This window comes from Caretta caretta, chromosome 11, assembly GCF_965140235.1.
Source record: "Caretta caretta isolate rCarCar2 chromosome 11, rCarCar1.hap1, whole genome shotgun sequence".
In the NCBI taxonomy this organism is placed as follows: domain Eukaryota; kingdom Metazoa; phylum Chordata; order Testudines; family Cheloniidae; genus Caretta; species Caretta caretta.
In genome coordinates, this window is record NC_134216.1 from 17735728 (window position 1) to 17760371 (window position 24644).

The window sequence follows — 24644 nt, forward strand, 5'->3', positions numbered from 1 at the left end:
TTCTTACGTTATCATTCTTAATGGTATTTATTTTTATATCTAAATAAATTTTAAAAAACGAAAGTTTTCAATAATCTGAAGTTGCCACAGAATAGCCAAACTGCTGTAGTGGAGTACCACAAAATGCAAGAGCCTTGCCACAGAACTGAAATCAAGCTTCAGAGAAGTACACAGAGACTTGTTTATCAATGTGTGACATCATAATTATTCAGAAACTAGCATTTGTCCATATAGTCCAGGTCCAGATTCAGGGCCTAATCCAAACATCATTAATGTCAATGAGAATCTTTCTAATGACTTTAGTAGACTTTGGATAAGGCCAGAAGTGGGGTCCATTGTGCTGAAAGCTTCCAAGAGAGAGTTCCTACATCAAGTATCCAAAACCAAGACCAAAAACCACAAGGACCAGTTCTTCCCTGCTTGTGGCTGATCCATTGCACATAGCTGTGCCTCAGACAGCAAGCCTCTCAGCCTCTGCGGAAAAGCAGACAAACATTTTAGTGATGGCATATTGCAGAACGCACACAAAATCCGTTTTGTCTCAGGACAAAACCACAAAACCAATGAACTGTGGCAGTGCTTATTCAAATCCTCAGTCACTCATGGAGCTGACTGAGTTTCAGCTAGGGGATGCCAACTGTTGCCCATAAAATGATGCAAAATGAGTTCCAGTCTACATCATTCTCTTAGAAGGGACAGAAATACATTTGTGAATAGGAACTATCAAGTTTTAATTCCTCTTCCACACTGTAAGCTACGAGAAAAATATAATTATCTTCTTTTTTGAGTCCAAAATAATTGTATGTACTTCTGTTTTATACACGGAATCAAATTCATCCCTGGTTTAACTCCACTGAAGTCAAAAGAGTTACATTAGGCTTGTATTTTGCATATTCTGGCTTATAAACTAGGACACTTCTTACATCTACTGTGACAAATCCACCCAGCCTCCCTTTACTACTCTCCAACACTCTTAAATCACACAAAAGACCCCTGAGAGAATGCATTGATTTACAGAAAGGACTGCAGATACATGCAGTAAACACTGTATTTAATCCCATCTATGCTTCTCCCAGGTCAACCAAATTCTGATGATTTACCTTATTTTTCTTCTTTCTTTCATCCCCCTCAAGGTGGTACATCATGGCAAACATCCCTCCAACAGAGGAAGGTTGGCAGGGACTTCTAGCAGACAGCAAGACTGCTCCTTTAACAGACTGGCTCCCGGACAATTATATGAAACACACCCAGCTCTCCAGGGCTAAGGATGAGCTTTCAGCTCTCCCAGCTCCTAATGGCACTGGAGCAAGGAACCAAGCTTGACTCTCAGACTACACATGAGGGTGCATAACATTGACAATACACCCAAAAATCTACAAATCCCATCAATTTTGAAGTAAATAAATCTTCAAAAACACCCTTTAAAATGGGTATGTGTTGTACGGATGTGTGGGTGAGCATGCATGCATATGTCATACATACATAAGCACTGTCATAGATACTGGACAAGGAGTTAAAATAAACCTATGTTTAACAAAGAATGGCTGTCACCTAAATTTGCAAAACATGAGGGCAAATCACAGCTGCAGCTGTGGGATTGGTATGTTTACTCTAGGTTTACTACCCAAGAGAGGGTTGAGAAAGATTTTACATTATCCCCTTCTGTAACACAACTGGCTGCATGCTGCGCGAGGCACACCTTTCTAAGAAAAAACAGGCCCAATACACAGTGAGTGTCAGGACACACCTTATAGAGATACATTAACACCCCTTTCCAAGATGTCCTGCTGTGAGCACCAAACATCCAGGGGACTAAGGAGTTATTAAAGATCTAAAAAAAAAAAAAAAAACACATAATAATATAAAATATAACCTGTCAATCAGGTATTGGAAATGGACTATGAAGATGCCAGTCTAAGTGCATTTACTTATACCCTGAGACCACTAGAGGCCACTTAGAAAAGACAAGCATGATTTATATTACACTGTGGCAGTCACAAACACCATTTCTGATGTTCAAGAGCCTATCCAGGCTGTCACTTAAAGAAATTTCTAGTTATTTGCTATTTTGTAGCTCTGTAAATCACATAAATGCTCATATTAGTACCATGTGCGCCAACGGTTTGCATCAACAGATCATCTCAGAAGAATTAGGATGATGAATTATTGATAATGCCTCACGTAGTCTCTAAGGTGCCACAAGTACTCCTTTTCTTTTTGAGAATACAGACTAACATGGCTGCTACTCTGAAACCATTTTAAATTCAGGCTTTTGTGATATGGAACATGTTTCTTTACAATCTCCAAATCGAACCTAATGTAACTACAGCAAGCACAAAATTAAAAAATATATAGATCCTAGCCCTCAATTCATTTTCTTATTTCATGATTCCCATGAAGATTGTTTATTATTGATGTGAAATGCTGGAACTGAAATATCCTGTAGCTGCAAGTTGGAAGTCTTTATAACTGAGTCAGTGTCTCTCTGTTGGCTTCTTCTCAATGTGTTTTATTCCTTCTACTGAATAAACAAACAGTCCCATTCTCTAATAACAAACCAAGCCCAAGGATTTTCCTGCATTGTTTAGACAGATGCTGTCAGGGATTGATTACAAAAACATATATGCTTAGTTCTAGCAGATATGTATTTCTATGATTTTCCATAATGCAATAGAACAATACACAGATTAAACTGATGTTATGGGAAGCTGTGCTAATGAGAAGCCTCTAGATATGAAAATTAAGCTGCCATTTAACTTTCCCAGATGCTGTGACATCCAGTTATAAAGGAACTGACGAACATTCATGTTACCTTGCACTTAGGGCACACAAGAGACTAGATGGGACATGAAGAGCCAGATTTTTCAAAAAAATCTCATCATTCAGCAGCTCCTATTGAGAACAGCCTGACAAACCTTTTGGTTAGATGGTACTCAGCAAACTGAATCCCCTGTCTCCGGTATTCATTAGAGATTGTTGTGTATTAACACTTATTGGACAGTCAACCAGTTCTATAGCTAGTCAGATAATATTCAGCAAATATATTTGTGATGCTAGTGGACCACGGGCCAGCTCATGCCAAGGCCTGTAGGCCTCAACTGAACACTGACAAATACATAGCTGGAAACCAGTCTGGTTTCACCTGTGTGTTGGTATTGTTAAAACAGATATTAGGTTTATGAAAATGCGTTTAGATTTTATCAAATGCTTTTAAGTTGCTACATGCAGTAATTTCACTATATCTGTATCCCACATTATAAAGGTAATATTTAAGTTTTTGCACTATAAAAGTTTTTGCTTTGAAACTGTAACCCTCCCCCGCCCAGTCAGGACAGAAGTATTAAGCAAGTGTGAAATAATAGTTTACCACAGGGGGTGTTCTCTCTTGCCCAGCAAAAGAAGGCCCATAGACACCAGACAAACCATTGTGGAACATCAGAGGACAAAAGATTTTATTGATTGTTCCCCCGCACACATGACGAGGAGATCTTCATGGAGACTTGTCTCATCTGTTTGAACTCTGGGGGAAGGGAATAAAATTCTCTGACAGGAAGAAATGGCATCTTTATGCTGCTTGGACTCTGAAGGGCAAGAATTATTAAGCATAAGCAGAAGATCCCCTTGCTTGGCCTCGGTTAATCCTAAAGGACATATAGAGCTTGCTTATTATAGAAACTTCTATTACCTTTAGGAATTTAAGACCATGACTCATTTGTGTGTGTGTATGTTTACCTGCTTTATCCTTGTGAATAATTCTTATTTCTTTTTCTTAGTTAATAAATCTTTAGTTCACTTATTACAGGATTGGCTACAAGCAGTGTCTTTGGTATAGGATCTAAGGTACAATGGGTAAGTGACTGGTCTTTTGGGACTGGAAGTAATTGTGATTTTTGATGTAAGGGACTATCTATCACAAAGCCAAACTTGCCTGGGTTGCAAAGTAGATCACAGTACCCAAGAGGACTCTGTGACTCCATGTTACAGCTGTTTTAGTGCCTGAGGAGTTCAGACTTGATACTTGGTTGGTGAAATCTAACTATAGAACTCACAACCAATTTGGGTGTATGCCCTGTTTCTTGACAGTCTTCCCTGCACTTGGTAGTCACAGTCCTGAACCACTTGAGACAGCTTGACAGAGAAAGTAGCATATTAACACTTATTTTATAGTCACCCAGTTCTACAGTCAGTCAGATCTTATTCAGCACATATATTATTAGATTACTACTAGTAGAATTCATCAATTACATTAAATGACTATTTTTTCTGCTATTTTACTGGCCCTAGTAGTAAATTATCTTACAAGAAACAGATTGATAATACATTACAATTATATACAGTACGCAACTATCATTCTTTGAAATGCAGGGGCCATGGCCTCAGAGGAAATAGGGTCCAGCCTTTATGAGGAACAACAGGCCGAAGATATTTCCCTGGCTAGTAGTTTGGGCCCACAGGAGATGGCAGATTTTTTTTCAAGCCCTGGTGACCAATCTCCCTAAAAATAAATATGTGTATTTTATATAACCTGTAATTAAAAAAAAATTCATAGCATCATTTTAGCAGTGCAGTACAAAGTAACGTACAACACATACAGATGTGTGTATTTAAATTAGAATAGCACTCCTCCAGGGCTCTCAATGCTGCAAGACTATTATAAATCAGTAGAGAGAGATCCTGGATTGAAAAGATAAAGCTCAGAGATAAAAGAAGCACAGATAAGTTGACAGCTACACAGCTGGCCCCATGGGTCATTGGATGCAATAAGAACATCAGAATGGGATACGCACCAAAACAATCCCCACAGTTCAGTTTCAATGCTTAAAATTGTACACCTCCCTCTGAAAGGCAAGGAACTATGGTGAATGAGAGCTTAATGTTTTTTCATGTCCTTAAATACAAATTGATTAGAGGAACAAATGAGCTACAGCCTAGGATCCCCAAAGATTTCAATGGGAGTTAGGTTTCTAAATACCTTTGAAGATTTGGGCCTACATACTTTTAACTCAGGTAGTAAGGGCCCAATCCAAAGCCGAATGAAATCAATGGGGATCCTTCTATTGCATTCAATCGGCTTGTGATCAGTGCCCTAACTGAATCTAAATCCTCAAACATGCTGAATAATTTCTTAGCCGTTTTTATTCTGGCGCCTTTTTTTCCCTGAAGACAGTTGTCTCTTTTAATCTGAAAAGTCACTTTTCTCATTACATGCAATACCACCGAATGAAAACAATGCACCTTCCTGTTTTTCTAAGCTCTTCCACCACTGGGCGCTAATAAGCTTCATTGATTTTAGCAGGACAAACTCATGCCTGTTCCCATGCTGCGAGAAGTGTTGTAGGTCATTCCTCTCCCCATCAATGTCATGAGAAGTTACAGTACATGATGTTTTCCGTGCAGGATATTAGAGTGGGCTCCTAGCTGGTACAGTTGTGATTTCTTCTGTGGACAATAACCTTCCTTGCTGATTTCCTAGTAGTCTGAGAGTGCTAAAGTGAGAAGAATTAGATGTTCATAGGAGTATTATTGAACATCTTCTACTTCTAGCAAGGGCTCAAGCTGACATTCTGACATTTACTGGAATTACCTACCCTCTGTTTTGCTTCCACTAGATTCTAAAGGGGTTATGTACTGAATGGGAATTCATTGGGATCTGGACATTTTACTCCCTTAGGTATGTTTGAAAATCCCAGCCTAATGTAATGTACTTTCAGGGCAGAGGGAGAGAATTTTGCTTCAAGGGCCTTACTGATGTCAGTGGAAAGACTCCCATTGATTTCAATGGACTTTGGATCAGACCCTAAGGACCGCATGTCTTGCTGAAGTAAATGGAAAACTTCAATTCAATTAAATCAAATTTTGAGCCTAAAAGAGAAAAGGCAAGTTCTTTGGGGGACCATATTACAGAGCTACGGAACTAACTCATAAAGCAAAAGCAAAAGCAGCTATAAATTGCATTTGATGATAAACAAGGACAGGTTTCAGAGTAACAGCCGTGTTAGTCTGTATTCGCAAAAAGAAAAGGAGTACTTGTGGCACCTTAGAGACTAACCAATTTATATGAGCATAAGCTTTCGTGAGCTACAGCTCACTTCATCAGATGCATACTGTGGAAAATACAGAAGATGTTTGTTTTTATACACACAAATCATGAAAAAATGGGTGTTTATCACTACAAAAGGTTTTCTCTCCCCCCACCCCACTCTTCTGCTGGTAATAGCTTATGAAAACCTGGATTTCTGCTGGAAATGGCCCACCTTGATTATCATACACATTGTAAGGAGAGTGATCACTTTACATAAGCTATTACCAGCAGGAGAGTGGGGTGGGAGAGAGAAAACCTTTTGTAGTGATAAACACCCATTTTTTCATGATTTGTGTGTATAAAAACAAACATCTTCTGTATTTTCCACAGTATGCATCCGATGAAGTGAGCTGTAGCTCACGAAAGCTTATGCTTAAATAAATTGGTTAGTCTCTAAGGTGCCCAAGTACTCCTTTTCTTTTTATGATAAACAAAGAATTTCATTCAAAACACTTGAAATAATGCTTTCATCCTCTGATCATATCAAAATCAGTCATGCTTCCAGCCAAAAGTGCTGTAAGTATAAGCGATAGGTGATAATACTCATGGTACTTCTAGCTAAAGATTATATGAGGCATTTGGAAAAATAAGAATTAAACTAACTCAGAAATCTGGTTTACTCTTGTCTATTTGAACTTTAATTACACAGCAGTTGTAGGATGGCAATGAAGTTCCAAGTCCTGAGATCCTTGAATCAATATTTTAATCATACTTGAAGCCTCACACGATTCTTATCAGTAAAAGAGGCTTTTAAATTTTTTTTCCTTACTCTTAACTTCTTCCCCTGCTCTTACACTGGATGCCCTTGGCAAGTATACAATACCTTTTAAAATCATCACCTTAATATGTGCAACTCTCTGTGATCTTGGTGCTTGCTGATCACTTAATGTCATAAACTTTAAGGCCAAAAGGAACCACTGGATCATTTAGGTCTGGTCTACACTACAGACCTATAGTGGTTTAACTACGTCGCTCAGAGGTGTGAAAAATGCAGACCCCTGAGCAACTTAGTTATACCGACCTAACCTCCTATGTAGACAGCACTTTTCCCGCCGACATAGCTACCACCTCTCGGGGAGCTGGATTAACTACACCAATGGGAGAGCTCTGTCCTGTCGGCATAGAGTGTCTTCATTAAAGTGCTGCAGCAGCGCTGATGCAGTATTTTAAGTGTAGACTCAGGGCCATCCCTACCCATACGCAAAGTACACAGCTGCACAGGGCACCAGGAAATTTGGGGCACCTGCACTGCTGCGTGCTGCTCCAGCTCCTGCCTCTTCCCCAGGGCCCCTGCTCCGCCTCCACCCCGCCTCTTCCCACCCCTGTTCCGCCCCAGCCCTGCCCCCACTCCACCCCTTCCCCAAAGCCCCCGCCCTGCTCCGCCTCTGCCCCAGCCCCTGCTCCGCCCTAGCCCCGCCTCTTCCCGCCCCTGAGGACTGCAGCAGGACTGGGCCTGCACTCACCCGTGCTCAGCTGTGCTGCTGGTGAGTGCTGGGGGACGGATCCCCCCTGCCCCCCAAGCCAGCCCCCCCCCCAGCGGAGGCCTGGGGCCAGCCCCTCCCCGCCCTGCAGAGGTCTGCCCCCCGTACCCCCCCCATGGAGGGGCTGCGGAGGGCCCCAGAATAGCTAGGGACAGCCTTGTGTAGACTTGCGCTTAGTCTGACCTCCTGTATAGCACAGGCCAATAACCCCCCCACAAACACACCCACATCCACACACTAAACCCAACAATCAAAATGAAAACAAAGTATTTCACCCACCAGAGATTAGACTATTATGTGCCACAGACAGTGACTAGAAGGAACCAAGATGCACCAGTGCTTGAGGCCCCCCTCAGTGACTGTGAAATAATTAAGTGAGATATATCCAGATGATCCTGGTAAGTGACTCGCACCGAAATGCTGCACAGGAAGGCAGGTCTCATCAGTCCCCCCCACCCACCAAGGTCACTGCCAATCTGGCCTGGGGGAAAATTCCTTCCTGACCCCTGGCGATCAATTAGACCCTGAGCGCGTGAGCAAGAACCAGCCAGCCAAGCACCTGAGAGAGAGAATGCCTGGTGCCACCAAAGAGCACTGGCCCACCCCCACAATGTATCATCTCCAGCCATGGCCATCTCCTGGTGCTTCAGAGGCAGAAAATCCCACCCTGACCCCTGCCAGTGGCCAGCTGAAACCTTGAAGCATGCACTTAGGACATAAACCTGAAATGAGCCCCAGGGCTGTTGCGGCCCGCCGCCTAGCATCACAAACAATCCTGTCATACACTTGCACTCATAATATTTGTCCAGCTCTCTTAAAGCCAAGAAAGTTATTTGTCCCCCTATGACTCCTATTGGGAGGCTGTTCCAGAACGTCACCCTTCCGGTTGTTAGAAACCTTCTTCTACTGTCCAGCCTGAATTGGTTCATGGCCAGTTGAGATCCATTTGTTCTTGTGCCAACATTGTCCTGTAGGTTAAATCACTCTTCACTCTCCCAGGTATTTAACCCCGGATATATTTATAGAGAGCAATCATATCCCCTCTCCGCTTCCTTTTTGCTCTTCTAGTCTCGTCCCGTAAAATAATCCCTCCTTTCCGCTCATCATCCTAATAGCTCTTCTCTGCACCTGTTCCAGTTTAAATTAATCTTTCCTGAACAAAGATTACCAGAATTGTACACCGTACTCCAAATAAGGTTTTACCAGTGCCTTGTACAATAGCATTAATACACCTCTATCCCTACTAGAAATATCTCACCTAAAACAGCTTAGGTTCACATTTGCCTTCTTCACAGTCACATCACGTTGGTGGTACATAGTGATTGACCCACACCCAGGTCTCTCTCCTCTTCTGTCACTACGACTGGGCCTAGGACTGATTCTCAAGGAACTTCACTAATAACCTCCCTCCATTCTGATAATTCACCTATCAGCACAACCTGCTGCCTTCGCCCCTTTAGCCAATTCCTTATCCACCGTACAATGCTTGTATTGATCCCCATCTTTCCTAATTTACCTAATAATTTCCCATTTGGCACTATGTCAAAGGTTTTACTGAAGTCCAAGAATATTACATCTACTGCATTTCTCTTGTCTAAAAAAGTCTGTTCTCAAAGAAGGAAATCAGTCTGGCACGTTCTACCTTTTGTAAACCAATGTTTCATTGCATCCCCCTTTACCATTTACGTCTCTGAATTTAATTGTTCTTTCCTTCACAATTTGTTCTAAAACCTTGCATACTAGTGAGATCAGACTAATGGGTCTATAATTTCCCCCTTTCTTAAATATAGGTACGGCATTAACTATTCTCCATTCATATGGTACTACCCCCAAATAAATAGTTCTATTAAAAATCCTTGCTTCCAGACTGGAAGTCTCATGGGCCATGTCTTTCAGCATTCTGGGGTGGAAGTGATCTGATTCCTCTGATCTGAGCACATTAAGCCCTTTATGTTTTTCTTCCACTTCAGATGTGGTCATTTCCATTTCTAGATACACATTACCATCAACCATACTGTATCTACATAGACTGTTTCTGCTGTCCTTCTCTAATATCGAAGGCCAAGATTGCCAAAGCTAGGTACGTAAAGTTGAGCTGAGTGGCCAGATTCAGAGGTGCTGACCACTCCCACTCTGCCATTGGCTTCAACGGGAGTTGTATGTGCACAGCACTGCTGCCAAAAAAAAAAAAGAAAAGAAAAAAGAAGTCAGGCGACTAAATCCATACTTAGGCAACTAAGCAGAAGTGGTTTGATTTTCAGAGCAACTGAGCATTGTCTTGTCTTTCTCTTCCTCCTCCAGCCCCCACACTGATTTTAACCCAATGATATACCTTACCATTATATGGTAGAGAAGATCATTAAAAATAAACCACGCAACTTGAACTGCATTGATCACCTTCAGCATTCATGACTTGCTGTCAGTAACCAGAAGAGTACACTCTGCAGCCATGGAGCAAAGGCAAGACACCAGGGGAACAAAAGAAATCAAAAAAAGGAAAGAAAAAAATATCCAGCTGAGCAAGACACATCCATGCACTTTTTCTTGAGAGAGAGAGATGGCCAGCTTAGGAGATGCATTGCGTTGTAGGTATGGTTGAAGACAAGAGAATAGAGCATTACTCACCAAGCCAGTCATTGGGTTAAACAAACAAGGGCTGGCACAGCTGACTGCATATAGGTCTATCAATGGCAATTAGCAGAGCAGACACACACAAACCAAAAATGAGTGTGTTTAGCCGGAAGGTTGAATAGCTGTGCAAGAGTAGAGTCCATCTGACTCAGAGCTGTCACTCATATGCCAACGTTTCTAATCTTTTTATTTTATCAGGTAAGCTTAACACTCATAGTGTGCACCACTGTTCATTCACAGTCATCTCAGTGAATTATGGCTTTTTACTTCCTGTAGTCTGAAAGGGATTTCCAGAATCTTGGATGTAAGCTCCATGGAAGCAGACTCTTCCTGGACACCACAGCAGTAAAGCTGATCTCATGAGCAAAGAAGAGCTTATGGTCTGAATCACTGCAATCATGTCAGTCGGAATAATACATACTTGTAAAGGTTGGATTGCCATCTGAACCTAGAAAGGGTTCTTCTTGTTCAGTCCATTAAAAGCCTCCCTCACTTTATAGACAGAGCCCTTAGAATTCATAGATATGAAGCTTTATGCTACTCATGTAAAGCTGTCAGGCAAGACTATTTTCAGCATAATATTTACAGAATAAATAATGAGAAGTTTATTGCTGGGGGATTCCACTTTGGGTTGCCAAAAGAGCTCAGTTTAGTTGTTTATAGTAGTAAATAAATGTTATCAAAGTTCATGGAGAAAGTATTATCCACATTTCTAAACAAAAAACAAAACAAAAAGGCCACCATTATATTCTAGGAATGCATTTCTGGCACAGAAAATAGAAGTTTGTATACAATGTCTTTTTATAGATTGGTCAGGGAGAAAAGGACTGCATTGACTGGCTGCAAACTGTAGCAATTTTTGCAGAAGAATTAGAAGTGACATCAATTTTCGTGACATCTGAGAAGAACAGAATTTATTTTGTTGAAAGAATTCCATCTTTTTCCACTCTGGTTAGTTTGGTTATGGAGACAAACTTTCCTGTTGTTTATTGTCTGGCAAGTTGTATAACTGGTAGCTATATTTAAAAATATATATGAAAGAGCGTCTCAAAAATCTCAGATATTTTTTCTGAATAATTATTGAACTGTTGTCTCTCTAAAGCAGGAGTACGCAAACTATCAACTTAGCTTTGTTGTGAGCATTTGCAAAGGACTTGAAGCCTGCACATAAAGCAGCTTCTGGAAACAAGTCAAAATATGTAATATTCTGTCTCAACAGTTCTCAGATTGTAGTCCAACAACGGTCCAAAGATCCCTTCTTGGTGGCAAACAGAACTGTCTTTTTTAAGTAACAAGTATTGGGGCATTGGAGGATGAGAATCATCTATGAGAATCTGTCTAATGAAGTGGCTTGCAGCACACAAAGTGTATAGAATCCCTGATCCAAAAAGCCAATATGCTTGGAGAAAGATGGAATATTCTAAATTGGATCCTGTAGGAGACTCCATTGGTTCTCATCTTCCATGTTATTAAATAAGGTCAGCTTTGGACTGCACTGGTAGAAGTTCTGGAGAATATACCTCAGTGGGACACTGAAGCTATGCCAAATATTTAGAAAAACACTCTTCACTCAGTAACAAGAATTTATATTCAGCTCTTACTAATATCAATGGAATTTATGCAGATAAAACCTCATGCCACAATCTGGATTTTTGTGTATAGTGGTTTGTCGATACAGCATTTTCTTAATTAATCTATGTGAATCAAAAGCGGGGTTCCAGGAAGTTTTGCCATTAACTTCAGGGGGAACAGGAACACAACCACATTATGAAGCTGGTGAGCTAATACAAACTGATGTCACATTGTCAGTAAGATACCATATAGTGACATGGATCCAAAAAGCTATGATTTGGGCCCACTGCTGAAAGCCCTTCCTCATGTGGGTAGATCCATTGACTTCACTGGGACTACTTGTATAGGTAAGGACCCAATCCTGCAAGACTGCTGTATCATTCCAAACAAATAATTGCTTCAAAAGCATTATATTTTACAGCTCAGATGGTCCTATGTGCCGTACATAATTCTCTGACAGGAATACCAAGCTAAAAGAAATTACATTTTAAGATGAGTCAGAAATATTATCACAGAAGATTCTTCCAGTATTTTTCAATGAAAAGACTTGCTTTAAAAAGTCACATAATATTATACATCTAATCCAGAAGAGTGGCTCATTTCTTTACAAGATAGGTTTCCTTTTTATAATAAAGAATGTTAAGAAAAATCAGCACTGCTCCGTACGCACTTCGATGGAGTGATGGCAAGTTACACCAACTGAGGACCTAGTTTTTACTTTTAAACCTTACTTTTACTTTTAAACCTTATCCAAATATTCAGTTCTAATAATATTAATAGTTTTTTTTGTCAATTTTTCTATACTGGTAGCAGTACAACAGTAGGTTCTGTGTTTATACAACTCTACTATATTTACAGAAGAGTTTGGGCTTTATACACGTTTCTTCATAATAAAGGATACCAAAATGGCACTGTCTATTGATCTATGCAGGTAATTATATGACCTCATCACCAAAGTATCTTAGCACCTTTGCTTTGCAAAAAGATATTAGGTGATAGTAGTGCAGGGAGAGTCCAACAACCATGTGTTCTCAGCAATAGATCTCACAGAGTTTGGTTCTCAAAACTCATTTTGTTGACAGAGTGGTCTTCAGCCAAGTGCTATGGGGTATTCTGTTTCTTCAGTAAGTATCCACTCAGACTGGCATTAGTTTTGCATCTGCGGTGAAATCCTGGCCACACTGAAGTCAATGGGAATAACACACCCCTGGTCCTGAAAGTTGTGATCATTTCCCTCCAAAATTGAAAGCATAAATCTCTTCTCAAAGGTGAAATTAACCCCAAATTACTTAATCACTTACCACGGGGCGTAAATAGGAATTCCATGGCGCAAAATAAGTTATATGGGCTGTTTGCACTGTGGCAAATGCCAGACTGAATGAACATTTTTTTCTTTAAAGAAGTGCTTGACAGAGCACATTAACGGGGTTGGGGGTGAGAAAACCTGGATTTGTGCTGGAAATGGCCCACCGTGATTATCATACATATTGTAAAGAGAGTGGTCACTTTGGATGGGCTATTACCAGCAGAAGAGTGAGTTTGTGTGGGGCGGGGCGGAGAGTGAGAAAACCTGGATTTGTGCTGGAAATGGCCCACCTTGATTATCATACACATTGTAAGGAGAGTGATCACTTTAGATAAGCTATTACTAGCAGAAGAGTGGGGTGGGAGGAGGTATTGTTTCATGGTCTTTGTGTATATAATGTCTTCTGCAGTTTCCACAGTATGCATCCGATGAAGTGAGCTGTAGCTCACGAAAGCTTATACTCAAATAAATTGGTTAGTCTCTAAGGTGCCACAAGTACTCCTTTTCTTTTTGCGAATACAGACTAACACGGCTGTTACTCTGAAATCTGGGTCCTGGTTATTTAAACTTCATTGTCCACTACTTTTAGCTTGACTGGTTTAATCAGAGGTATACAGCTATACCCAGCATGCAACCAGCATTCCCTTCTTGAAATTCTTATTTTGGAAAGCAAAGGTCTTTACAGAGCAATTTCCATGAATCTTATCTAAAAGAAAAAAAAATCTACCCAACTCTCAAAAGACAAGATCATGCTCATCTTTTTAAAAAGATCCAGGACAACATCTGTCACCTGCATGTTAAAGATTAGTTAAGAGCCTTCACAACCAGGGCAAGGATTGTTCTGTGGTTATTAAGACACTAGACTAGAGCTCAGAAGATCTGGGTTTGGTATCTGGCTCTGCCACTGCTTCCCTGTGACATCTTGGGTAAATCACTTGTCTGCATTTCTGTTCACCATCTGTTAATTGCAAAAATGCTCCTTTTCTGAGGACCCTTTGCCCATTTTGTCTATTTCAACTGTAAGTTCTTTGGGACAGGGACTATCTATAACTATGGGTCAGATTCCAATTCCCTTCCACCAGGTATAATGGTGCTATTGGAATGAACAGGACTATTTGAGGATTGAGGTACTAATTGAGGAAGAATATCAGAATGGGTCCTATGTGTCTGTACAGGACCTACTGAATGGGGCCCTGATCTTGGTGCTACCATGATCCCCACCCCCTCCTCCCCTGCCCGCCCAAAAAAAGGAACAACAATCTCTGTGGCTTGAGTCAGACACCCTAATATTAACTGAGTAGTACCCTATTTCTCATTAAAACCAGAGGGGCAGATCCTCAGATTATGAAAATTGTCATAGTTCACTGAAGTTCAAAAATTGATTTTAATAGAGTGATGACAATTTACAGCACCGGAGGATCTGCCCTAGTGAGTCTATTTGAAGACGAAAGCACTACTCAAAGTGAGTAAGGTGAGCACTAAATTAAAAGCATAAAAATGGCAAATATTGTGGGAGGCTCACATTTGTTCTATGTGATTTTTTTTAAATGGGTGCATAAGGAAGCTGTTTTGAACAATCACAAGTGGAAAGTCATGTTCAACAGACTATTCTACTGCTGAAGGGTAGGGCCAGCATCACTCTCAGTAGGCCCCAGTTTTACCAATAAAGAAACTGTTTCTTCAGTCTGGGTACAAATATGTAAAACTCTCACGAAGCAGAGGAAAGGGTTGCCTCTCATTAACAATTTCCTGTAGGCAGATGGAAATGGTTATCTTGAAGAATGAGGCTGGAAGGAAATTATAGCCCCTCAGTTTGATGTGTTCTCGGAGAACTTCTAGTGGAGACCTGTAATGGTGGGTACTTCTACCAAGATCCTTTTCTAGTACATGAGACCCCTGCACAGTCCTTGTGTTACACAAAGCCATGACATGTCAGATCTAGCCTACAGATTTTTCCCCTCTGTCTCCTTTTAATAAACAAAGAACCCATTTACAGACACTTAGTTTCAAAATTACTCACATATGGCTCTTGTTCGTGCTTTCCTCAGCAGCCAAGTAGGGTACAGGGCGATTTGCCACTTTCTGCTCTCTTATTGTTCTATGGTTCAGAGCTACAGCTAATAAAATATCCACTCAATTGTTACTATTAATTGTGATACCTTATGTCTGCATTGCACATTTCTTGCCAGAGGATCACAAAGCACTTTAAAACACATACTTTATATACAGCTGTATATACATGCCCCCATATACCACACTGAGTTGGAGGGAAAAGTGTCTCGCCCTGAATCGCAAACACCATTACTCTTAGCATCCTAGGTAATCCTTGGAACCTCCCGTTACAGACCACAACCACCGCAATTTAGCTTGTGAGATCAGGTATGATTACAACACAAAACAATATTGCTACAAGCTTTTTTAAACCAGGAAATCCCATGCTTTGGGCTTAAAAATACCTGTGCTATAGATACACATTCAAAACCAGAACCCAGCCCTTATTTAAAAGCCATTGTACATTGTTTTCTATATACAAATGATAAAATTAGCAGAATACAGAAGAGACTAAACAGTGCTGGTGCATTTCACCATAGCACTAACACGTGAATAACTCTTTTTAAAAGACAACAATCCCACACTTTCACAGGCCTTGGGAAGCAGGCCAGTCCTCGCGCACAGACAACCCGCCAACGTGAAGCATATTCTCACCAACAACTATACACCGCACCATAGTGCACCATAGTTAGGTAACTCTAACTCAGGAACCAATCCATGTAACAAACCTCGATGTCAACTCTACCCACATATCTACACCAGCAACACCATCACAGGACCTAACCAGATCAGCCACACCATCACCGGTTCATTCACCTGCACATCCACCAATGTAATATACGCCATCATGTGCCAGCAATGCCCCGCTGCTATGTACATCGGCCAAACTGGACAGGCCCTACGTAAAAGGATAAATGGACCCAAATCAGATATTAGGAATGGCAATATACAAAAACCTGTAGGAGAACACTTCAACCTCCCTGGACACACAATAGCAGATTTAAAGGTAGCCATCCTGCAGCAAAAAATCTTCAGGACCAGACTTCAAAGAGAAACTGCTGAGCTTCAAGAAAAGGAGTACTTGTGGCACCTTAGAGACTAACCAATTTATTTGAGCATCAGCTTTAGTGAGCTACAGCTCACTTCATCGGATGCATTCAGTGGAAAATACAGTAGGGGGATTTTATATACACAGAGAACATGAAACAAGGGTGTTACCATACACACTGTAATCAGAGTGATCAGGTAAGTTGAGCTATTACCAGCAGGAGAGAAAAACAAACAAACAAAAAACCTTTTGTAGTGATAATCAAGGTGGGCCATTTCCAGCAGTTGACAAGAACGTGTGAGGAACAGTAGGGGGGAAAAATAAACATGGGGAAATAGTTTTACTCCTGCTGGTAATAGCTCACCTTACCTGATCACTCTCGTTACAGTGTGTATGGTAACACCCACTATTTCATGTTCTCTGTGTATATAAAATCCCCCTACTGTATTTTCCACTGCATGCATCCAATGAAGTGAGCTGTAGCTCACGAAAGCTGATGCTCAAATAAATTTGTTAGTCTCTACGGTGCCACAAGTCCTCCTTTTCTTTTTGCAGATACAGACTAACACGGCTGCTACTCTGAATGCTGAGCTTCAGTTCATTTGAAAATTTGACACCATCAGCTCAGGATTAAACAAAGACTGTGACTGGCTCGCCAACTACAAAAGCAGTTTCTCCTCCCTTGGTGTTCACATCTCAACTGCTAGAAGAGGGCCTCATCCCCCCTGGTTGAACTAACCTCGTTGTCCCTAGCTTGATTCTTGCTTGCATATTTATACCTGCCTCTGGGCATTTCCACTACATGCATCCGACGAAGTGGGTATTCACCCACGAAAGCCTATGCTCCAATACGTCTGTTACTCGATAAGGTGCCACGGGATTCTTTGCCGCTTTTACAGATCCAGACTAACATGGCAACCCCTCTGATCCTTAAAAGCTAGTCTGTATAAACCAAGGCTACATCTATACTTGGAGCTGACGATGTGATTGCCTGCTTGAGCAGACAGAACATTAGCTCTCTTTGAGCTGAAAGGCTACAGAAATAGTAGCCCAGCCACAGTAGCACAGGCAATGGCAAGCAGTGGCATGGCCTGACCGCCTGCCCAGCCCCTGTAGGCCATGTCCTCAGAGCAATTAGCCTCTGCTGCCACTTGCCGCTACCCACGCTGCTGTGGCTGCCACTACTATTTTAGCACGCTAGCTCAGGCTGGGAATCACACCCTCAGCTCCAAATGCAGATGCAGCTCAAAGTTAACAGCTGCTGCTCCTTATACTTTGCCATGACATAAAGTGGTCACACAGGTTAAGAGCATCGTTACTGGAAGAGCACACAATGCTGACAACACATTTTGTTCCTTGTTCCAACAACCAAGTATTGCTATTTGCAAGGGGTCAACTTTTGGCCTGGCCTTACACAGCCTTACAAGGGCAAAAGAGTGGTAAGATTCTATGTACACACAATTCCCTGTATTGTGTTCCCATATCTCAGCTACTGATATGTGGGGAGAAAGCAGGGGTGGCACAGCTGGTATCCCCTCCCATGAAGGTGGGAAGGTAATGAGCAACAAACAGGTGGATCTTTGCCTCTTCCTCCTTAACAAACTGGCTAGCATAGCTGGGCCAGCATGGGTGAGAGGATGGAGAGAAGATAATCTGGTAAGGGCCAGTAGCAGATTACTTCCCCATTGAGAACATGGGGCAGGGGGTAGCAGTTCTTTGCTGGGGCTCCGTCTGGGGCAATGCAGCTACAGACATCACTTAGATCGGGGCGGCCAAACTTACTGACCCTCTGAGCAAGACACACACAACATGCCCTGTGTGACAGTACCTGCTGGGGCACGGGGCTAAAGCCTGGGGGAAACAAAGCTCACCGTAATGTGGCCAGCTGCAAGATCGAGTGTGGATTCACTTGGGATAAAGTGACAAACCCAACATTCATGTGGGTTACCGCGGAAGTAGTCATTTAAAAAAGATTCTGTATCCCTATTTTGTGGTTCCCACCACAGAGAAAAGAAAAACTTTTTGGCTTTGGGTAGGAAAATAACTATGGCAGTGTGGGCAGGGCACACAGAGTAAAAACAGTAATTTCATTAAAGTGTGAGTATCGTTTAGCAAACCACAGTAATGTGCACTGATTGCCAAAGCTTTTCACATTCCTTTAATTGATATGCCCTCTCATACATCAGTGTTTGTTACTGCTACCGGAAAATACTGAAATTTCAGTACACCTGTATTGTTTAAACCACAAGATTTTCTAGTGTAGACAAACCCTTTGTATCTCACTGTGATTCCATACACAATTTGCTCCATTTAAAACCAAAAATATATTTTTCCAGACTTCTGGAAAAACCACCCTGAATATGAAAAGCAAGCCAGGTTCTTTCCTTATTCCTCAGAACTACCAGTAGTAAAGGTTCTATAGGTCAAATGATACTGCCATTCACACCTAGGCTGTGTGAAATGTAATTGATTATGTGTGAACAGGAACACAGTTTTATCTCACATAAAGAAAAGGAGTACTTGTGGCACCTTAGAGACTAACCAATTTATTTGAGCATGAGCTTTCGTGAGCTACAGCTCACTTCATCAGATTAGTCTCTAAGGTGCCACAAGTACTCCTTTTCTTTTTGCGAATACAGACTAACACGGCTGTTCCTCTGAAACTTATCTCACATAGTTATATTGGCTCCTTAGTGATAATATACGTGTTACTAGAGTCAGAATTTTGGACTCAATACCACACGGGGATGGGCCTAGACAAAGGAGGCGACATTTCATATAGCCATTTTTTGGAGTAAAACTGCATTTCAAATTGCTTGTATTTCCATAGGAGGCCATGTGCTCATTGGTTCCCTGAATTTGAAATGGTGACTGCCTTGCCTTTATAACTTCTACCACAACCTAAGCCACAGTGTCCTAACAGAACAATTTGAAAAATATGGGAGGATCTGAAGCAGCTACCAAAAATTCAGTAGAGAGAAGGATTGTCAGGGGACTAAGAGGTACTCAAAACTAAAATGCTCCGTTTACAAGAAAAATGTTGGATACATCAATGTGTCGATTATAGGTTAGTACTGGTGCACAACTAAGGCGATCTATGCACATAACCTCTCTTTATGAAATGCTGTATCCTAGCGGTGCTGTAAGTGAAATCACATCCAAAAGTTTTTCTAGCAATCTATCCCTCTAGAATGTACAATTCAGCAGTTGCACTTTGTTTCAATTCTGAGTTTCCAGAAGTATCGAATTCTCATGGAGTCAGCCTTTGTTACAAAGTAGAATTTTGCCATCTTTCACCAAACACCAAAGATTTTTACACCTTTACTTTAGAAAAAAATATAGCAAAACCTGGCCAGTTATGGTGGGAAATTTTACTCTAACAATAGCTTTTCTGCTCTCAACACCATCCTCTTTCCTCGTTATAAAACAGAATCCTAAGCACTAAAGAAAGTAAACAAAAGTCCATTAAAAAAATCCCAAAATGTATTCCAAGTTAATATCATCTTCTGGGTCTCCCATTTCATCTCAGTTTATTTCTTTCTGGCTTTGCACCTATAAGTGTATGGACCTTCAGCATGAGTCATCCGCAGGGTTTTGAACCTAGCACATTCAACAATAAAAGCAAAGGCCTCAATCACTAGAGCTAAAGAAGCAACTCCGTGAACTACTAGCAGTTAAGGTGAAATCCTCCCTCACCAAAGTTAATGTGTGTTTTGCCATTGATTTCACCCTTATCCTCTAACATGGACCAGCCATTAGAAGGGGATATGACGCCCATAGTGCATTGTTTTACATAAGATCTTTGGTGCAGGGCCTGTTTATCTGTGTGCTGTACAATACCAAGAATATTGTCAGCACTGAAATACTAAACAGATGATAAAATAAAATAATAACTCTTGATTCTGAATCATGTTTTCCTTTTCATAATTATGAAAAGCAGTGCATCTGTCCTGCTGCAACGTGACCATTTTTTCATTGCTCTAGTCTTTTGATAAAGGAAAGGAAGATATGTTCGCACATGAGGGCTTTCGTGTTTGGTCTGTCAAAGACATGAAGAAGTAGTGGATAAGCTCCAGAAAGGAGTAAGATCACATCTGCTTGCTATTATAAACATAAGATCTGATTCCACAGTCCAAATTCCTATTGGAGTCGGACCAAGTCTGAGGTGCAGGATCAACACTAGCATCTACCAACTTCTGCTTCTCTGTACCTCTTCGTGCCTCTGCTTCTCCTTCTGCTCTGTGTCTGTCTTGTGTATTAAGATGGTGCCAATCATGACTCCATAGTTAAGGATGAGCTGTGTTTTGCATGTAAAGCAGGGATTCAGCGCCTAAGTTATGCACAAAGTTACACTGTGTCCCCCTCAAAATTACAACATGCACTCTTGAGTTCAGAATAAGTTTAGACTGTAAGCTCTTCAGAGCAGGGACTGACTTGCACTTTGTATTTGTACAGTACACAGTACAATGGGGCTGTCATAAATATAAAGGGAAGGGTAAACCCCTTTGAAATCCCTCCTGGCCAGGGGAAAGCTCCTCTCACCTGTAAAGGGTTAAGAAGCTAAAGGTAACCTCGCTGGCACCTGACCAAAATGACCAATGAGGAGACAAGATACTTTCAAAAGCTGGGAGGAGGGAGAGAAACAAAGGGTCTGTGTGTCTGTCTATATTCTGTCTTGGCTGGGGATAGACCAGGAATGGAGTCTTAGAACCTTTAGTAAGTAATCTAGCTAGGTACGTGTTAGATTATGATTTCTTTAAATGGCTGAGAAAAGAACTGTGCTGAATAGAATAACTATTTCTGTCTGTGTATCTTTTTTGTAACTTAAGTTTTGCCTAGAGGGGTTCTCTATGTTTTTGAATCTAATTACCCTGTAAGATATCTACCATCCTGATTTTACAGGGGGGATTTCTTTATTTCTATTTACTTCTATTTTTATTAAAAGTCTTCTTGTAAGAAAACTGAATGCTTTTTCATTGTTCTCAGATCCAGGGGTTTGGGTCTGTGGTCACCTATGCAAATTGGTGAGGCTTTTTATCCAACATTTCCCAGGAAAGGGGGGGGTGCAAGTGTTGGGAGGATTGTTCATTGTTCTTAAGATCCAAGGGTCTGGGTCTGTAGTCACCTAGGCAAATTGGTGAGGCTTTTTACCAAACCTTGTCCAGGAAGTGGGGTGCAAGGTTTTGGGAAGTATTTTGGGGGGAAAGACGCGTCCAAACAGCTCTTCCCCAGTAACCAGTATTAGTTTGGTGGTGGTAGCAGCCAATCCAAGGACAACGGGTGGAATATTTTGTACCTTGGGGAAGTTTTGACCTAAGCTGGTAAAGATAAGCTTAGGAGGTTTTTCATGCAGGTCCCCACATCTGTACCCTAGAGTTCAGAGTGGGGGAGGAACCTTGACAGGGGCTCTGATCTCTGATACTAATACCATGGCCAATGGCTAGTATAATATGAAGGTAGAGCAGGGAATGTAGAAGTAGCAATATATCTCTCTTACCTGTTTGTCTCTACACTGTCTAACCAACTCTTTCTGTTTTCCCCTTGAAGGAAAAAATATAGTATACAGAATCAAAGCCAGAGACACCAATGACTTCATATGTGTAAGGGAAATTTACAGAAAAGTCCAGGACAAGAAAAACATTTACATAGAAAGGGCTAAATTCAGTTCTTGGTTTATGCTAACTGGATCAAGCCTCTTTTTTTGGGACAAATTCTCAGTTTGAAACAAGTCTTTTCTGAGACTCCTAGTAAAGAGAATAATGACAATCCAAGTGTCAGAGGAATTAACCCATTTTTCAGGATCCATGTACTAGCTTCTCAGCATCTTTCCTAACTATCCTTCATAACCCCCCTAAAAAGTTGCTTTTTCAATTTGTCCTTTAACAATAACCATAATCATATTTAGCATCTCAGTAGACTCTAGGGAGGTGGGTAAATATGGAAGATGGCAGCATGTAGTGGCTTTTGCTGTGGTATTAGAGATCTGGGTATGCTGGTGCTACCAGAGGTGGGTTTGGGTTTTTGTTTTAAAAAATGAGCTGCTGATCCATTCCCCCACCGACCCTTCCATCTCTCTCAAGGCTTTTCAATTGCATTTTATCTTCAAAAAGACTTTCACTCAATCCCGCAAAGAGTTGCCTAAAGTTAAACATGTGCACTAGTCTTTGCAGGATGTGGGGCCTTGTGGGTTTTTTTAATAGTATATATTTCTGCATCGCACTATAGCCCATAATAACTATTATTTACACACATGCTTTGAACCCCAATTCTGTAGTAGTTATTAATGATGTGTTGTACCTTGCCAAATAAATAGTTCCATCCACTTCAATGGGACTAGTTTCATGAGTAAAGCTTGAAAAAACAAGGCCCTTAATGTAGGGAATTTGAATATGTATTTCTTGAATGTACTTGATTTTTACTTCACCAGACTTATTTTCCTGTGATAGCTGAACTCATACATTGAAGTTTGTTGCAAAATACATTGAAACTATTATTCCATAGACTAACCAGCATTTATTTTGTCAGTAGGCACATGAAGCTTTTCTTAAAGTCTCAGCTTGGCATATGCTCAGCGCTACTTGCACATTAACAATTAACAAGGCACATTTAACGAATCCCTATTGCTGAAATATGATTCCATACCATGAAATGTGCAAGATTCTTTGCTCATAGTTAGCAACAGTGAAGCCAAAGAGTACTGACCACAATGTGTTGAAATAGGAATCATCAATCTGTAATTTCAGATGATTTAAAGTGCCGAGATGAAATGATGGGTATAAACCAATACTGTCTGCAGGGACTTGAAGACATTCATCTTTACAATACATCAGAATGTAATAAATGAAATCAGATATGATGTATTATGATTTACACATCTTAAATTGTGTAATATACACTTTTCATTAATGCAACTTCAGCTGTTTCTTTTAAAATACCAGAAAAGATGAAGACGATATTCTCAGATAAAACAACTCATTACAGTTAAAAGAAAGAGCAAGTGACACATTTTTAGAAGTCCTTGGTTTGCATTTGAAAACTAGAATGACAATGATCAGTTAGATAGCAGAGAGAATAACTTTTCAAAAGTACGGTACATGCAGCAAATTCTGAAATCCCCCTATTAATACAACTAGAGAGAATGCAGCTGGGAACTTGTCAGGAAAGTACCAGACATTAAACTATAAATGTATATAAAGATGTCTGTAAAGATTCAAGCACCTTTAAGACACTGGAACAGTACCGAGAAAAAGGTAACATGAATGCTGATGGTACGTAGTTACTAGGTAACATCTTCTGTTTACACATACTGTCTCACAGCTTCGTCCCAAATCACAGGATTAAATTAAAAGTGCTAACAGCACCTTTCAGTGTGCTAAATGTAAGCTTTTTTTTATAAAAAGATTTAAAAGAAACAAAAGTCTGTCCTTACCTACAAGGCAAAGCAGAAATTGAAGGTCAATGTTTTCAATTTACCAAACTCAGTATTTTCTCTTTCATTCTGTAAATGTTATAACTTTATTGAGGACAAAAAATGTCTGAGGTTCTCAGATCTTCCTTCAGAGTTTTAATCACTCGCTTCTCAAGAACGGGTTTAACAAATACCACTGTGTTCTGTCAATATTTGTATGCAGCACCACATAGGGCAAGCTGCCAAACTTACATGGTTTAAAGAGCCACGAGTAGAAAACTGACACCCTAACAAACACACTCCCTGCTTTGTCTCTTTTAAGGTAGTGCTAAAAGTGTCATCGTTGCTTCTGACTGGACCTTAGGAGAGCTCTTTGTTTGGTTTCTCCACTTCTACAAAAATGCATAATTTAATAATCTTGTTAGCCAAACTTGGGGATTTTATCTCAGTGCCCTAAAGTTTCTTGCACAATTGTAGGTCTTTTGCTTTCCACCAGCTGCAATTTAAATGTATTTTAATTGGCTGGAATTTAGAAAGAATGCATTTGGCAGTAATTTGCATTTGAAGCACGCCCATAGCAGCTGAAACAGGCCCCAGAAGCAGCCCGATTACTTCATCAAAAGATGTCGTTTGAATACCATTGACTCCTACATTACTACAGTGAACTCTATTATATAGATGTGATGACGTAATTAATAATTTTCTGTTAAAGGTCTTAATTAATCTGGAAGCAAAAAAAATCCTCATCTGGAAACAAATTTACTGAAAGGGCTGTAGCTTTACACTTCTTGTTTTCAAAGACAATTCGATTTTTGGAGATTTCAAGAGGTGCTATGATGAGGTGCTTAGAAACTGACTGTCTCCCCATTTTTAAGTTCTTTTGTGAGTCACTTGTGCTATTCTGTGCATATTTACGATCAAACAAGACTTATCCATTTGAATTTTGGTATGATATACTCTAGTACCTACTGAGTGAGATACTATAGAATACAAGTCTATAGTAAAAACAAAAGTTTGAGTCTCCATTAGTGTTGTTAACATTTGCTTATTTTTCTCCTTTTCTT

The 24644-nt window shown here is 40.6% G+C and overlaps 1 protein-coding gene across 2 annotated transcripts in view; it reads right to left on the minus strand.

Annotated features, from left to right (window-relative positions):
- Positions 1-23761, minus strand: part of NCKAP5 (NCK associated protein 5) — a 623862-nt gene extending 600101 nt beyond the window's left edge. For both annotated transcript variants that reach the window (XM_075117769.1, XM_048869232.2), the window contains exon 1: positions 23602-23761. The gene's annotated coding sequence lies outside the window, so the exon portion shown is untranslated. The remainder of the gene's footprint in view (positions 1-23601) is intronic.
- Between the last annotated feature and the right edge of the window lie 883 nt (positions 23762-24644).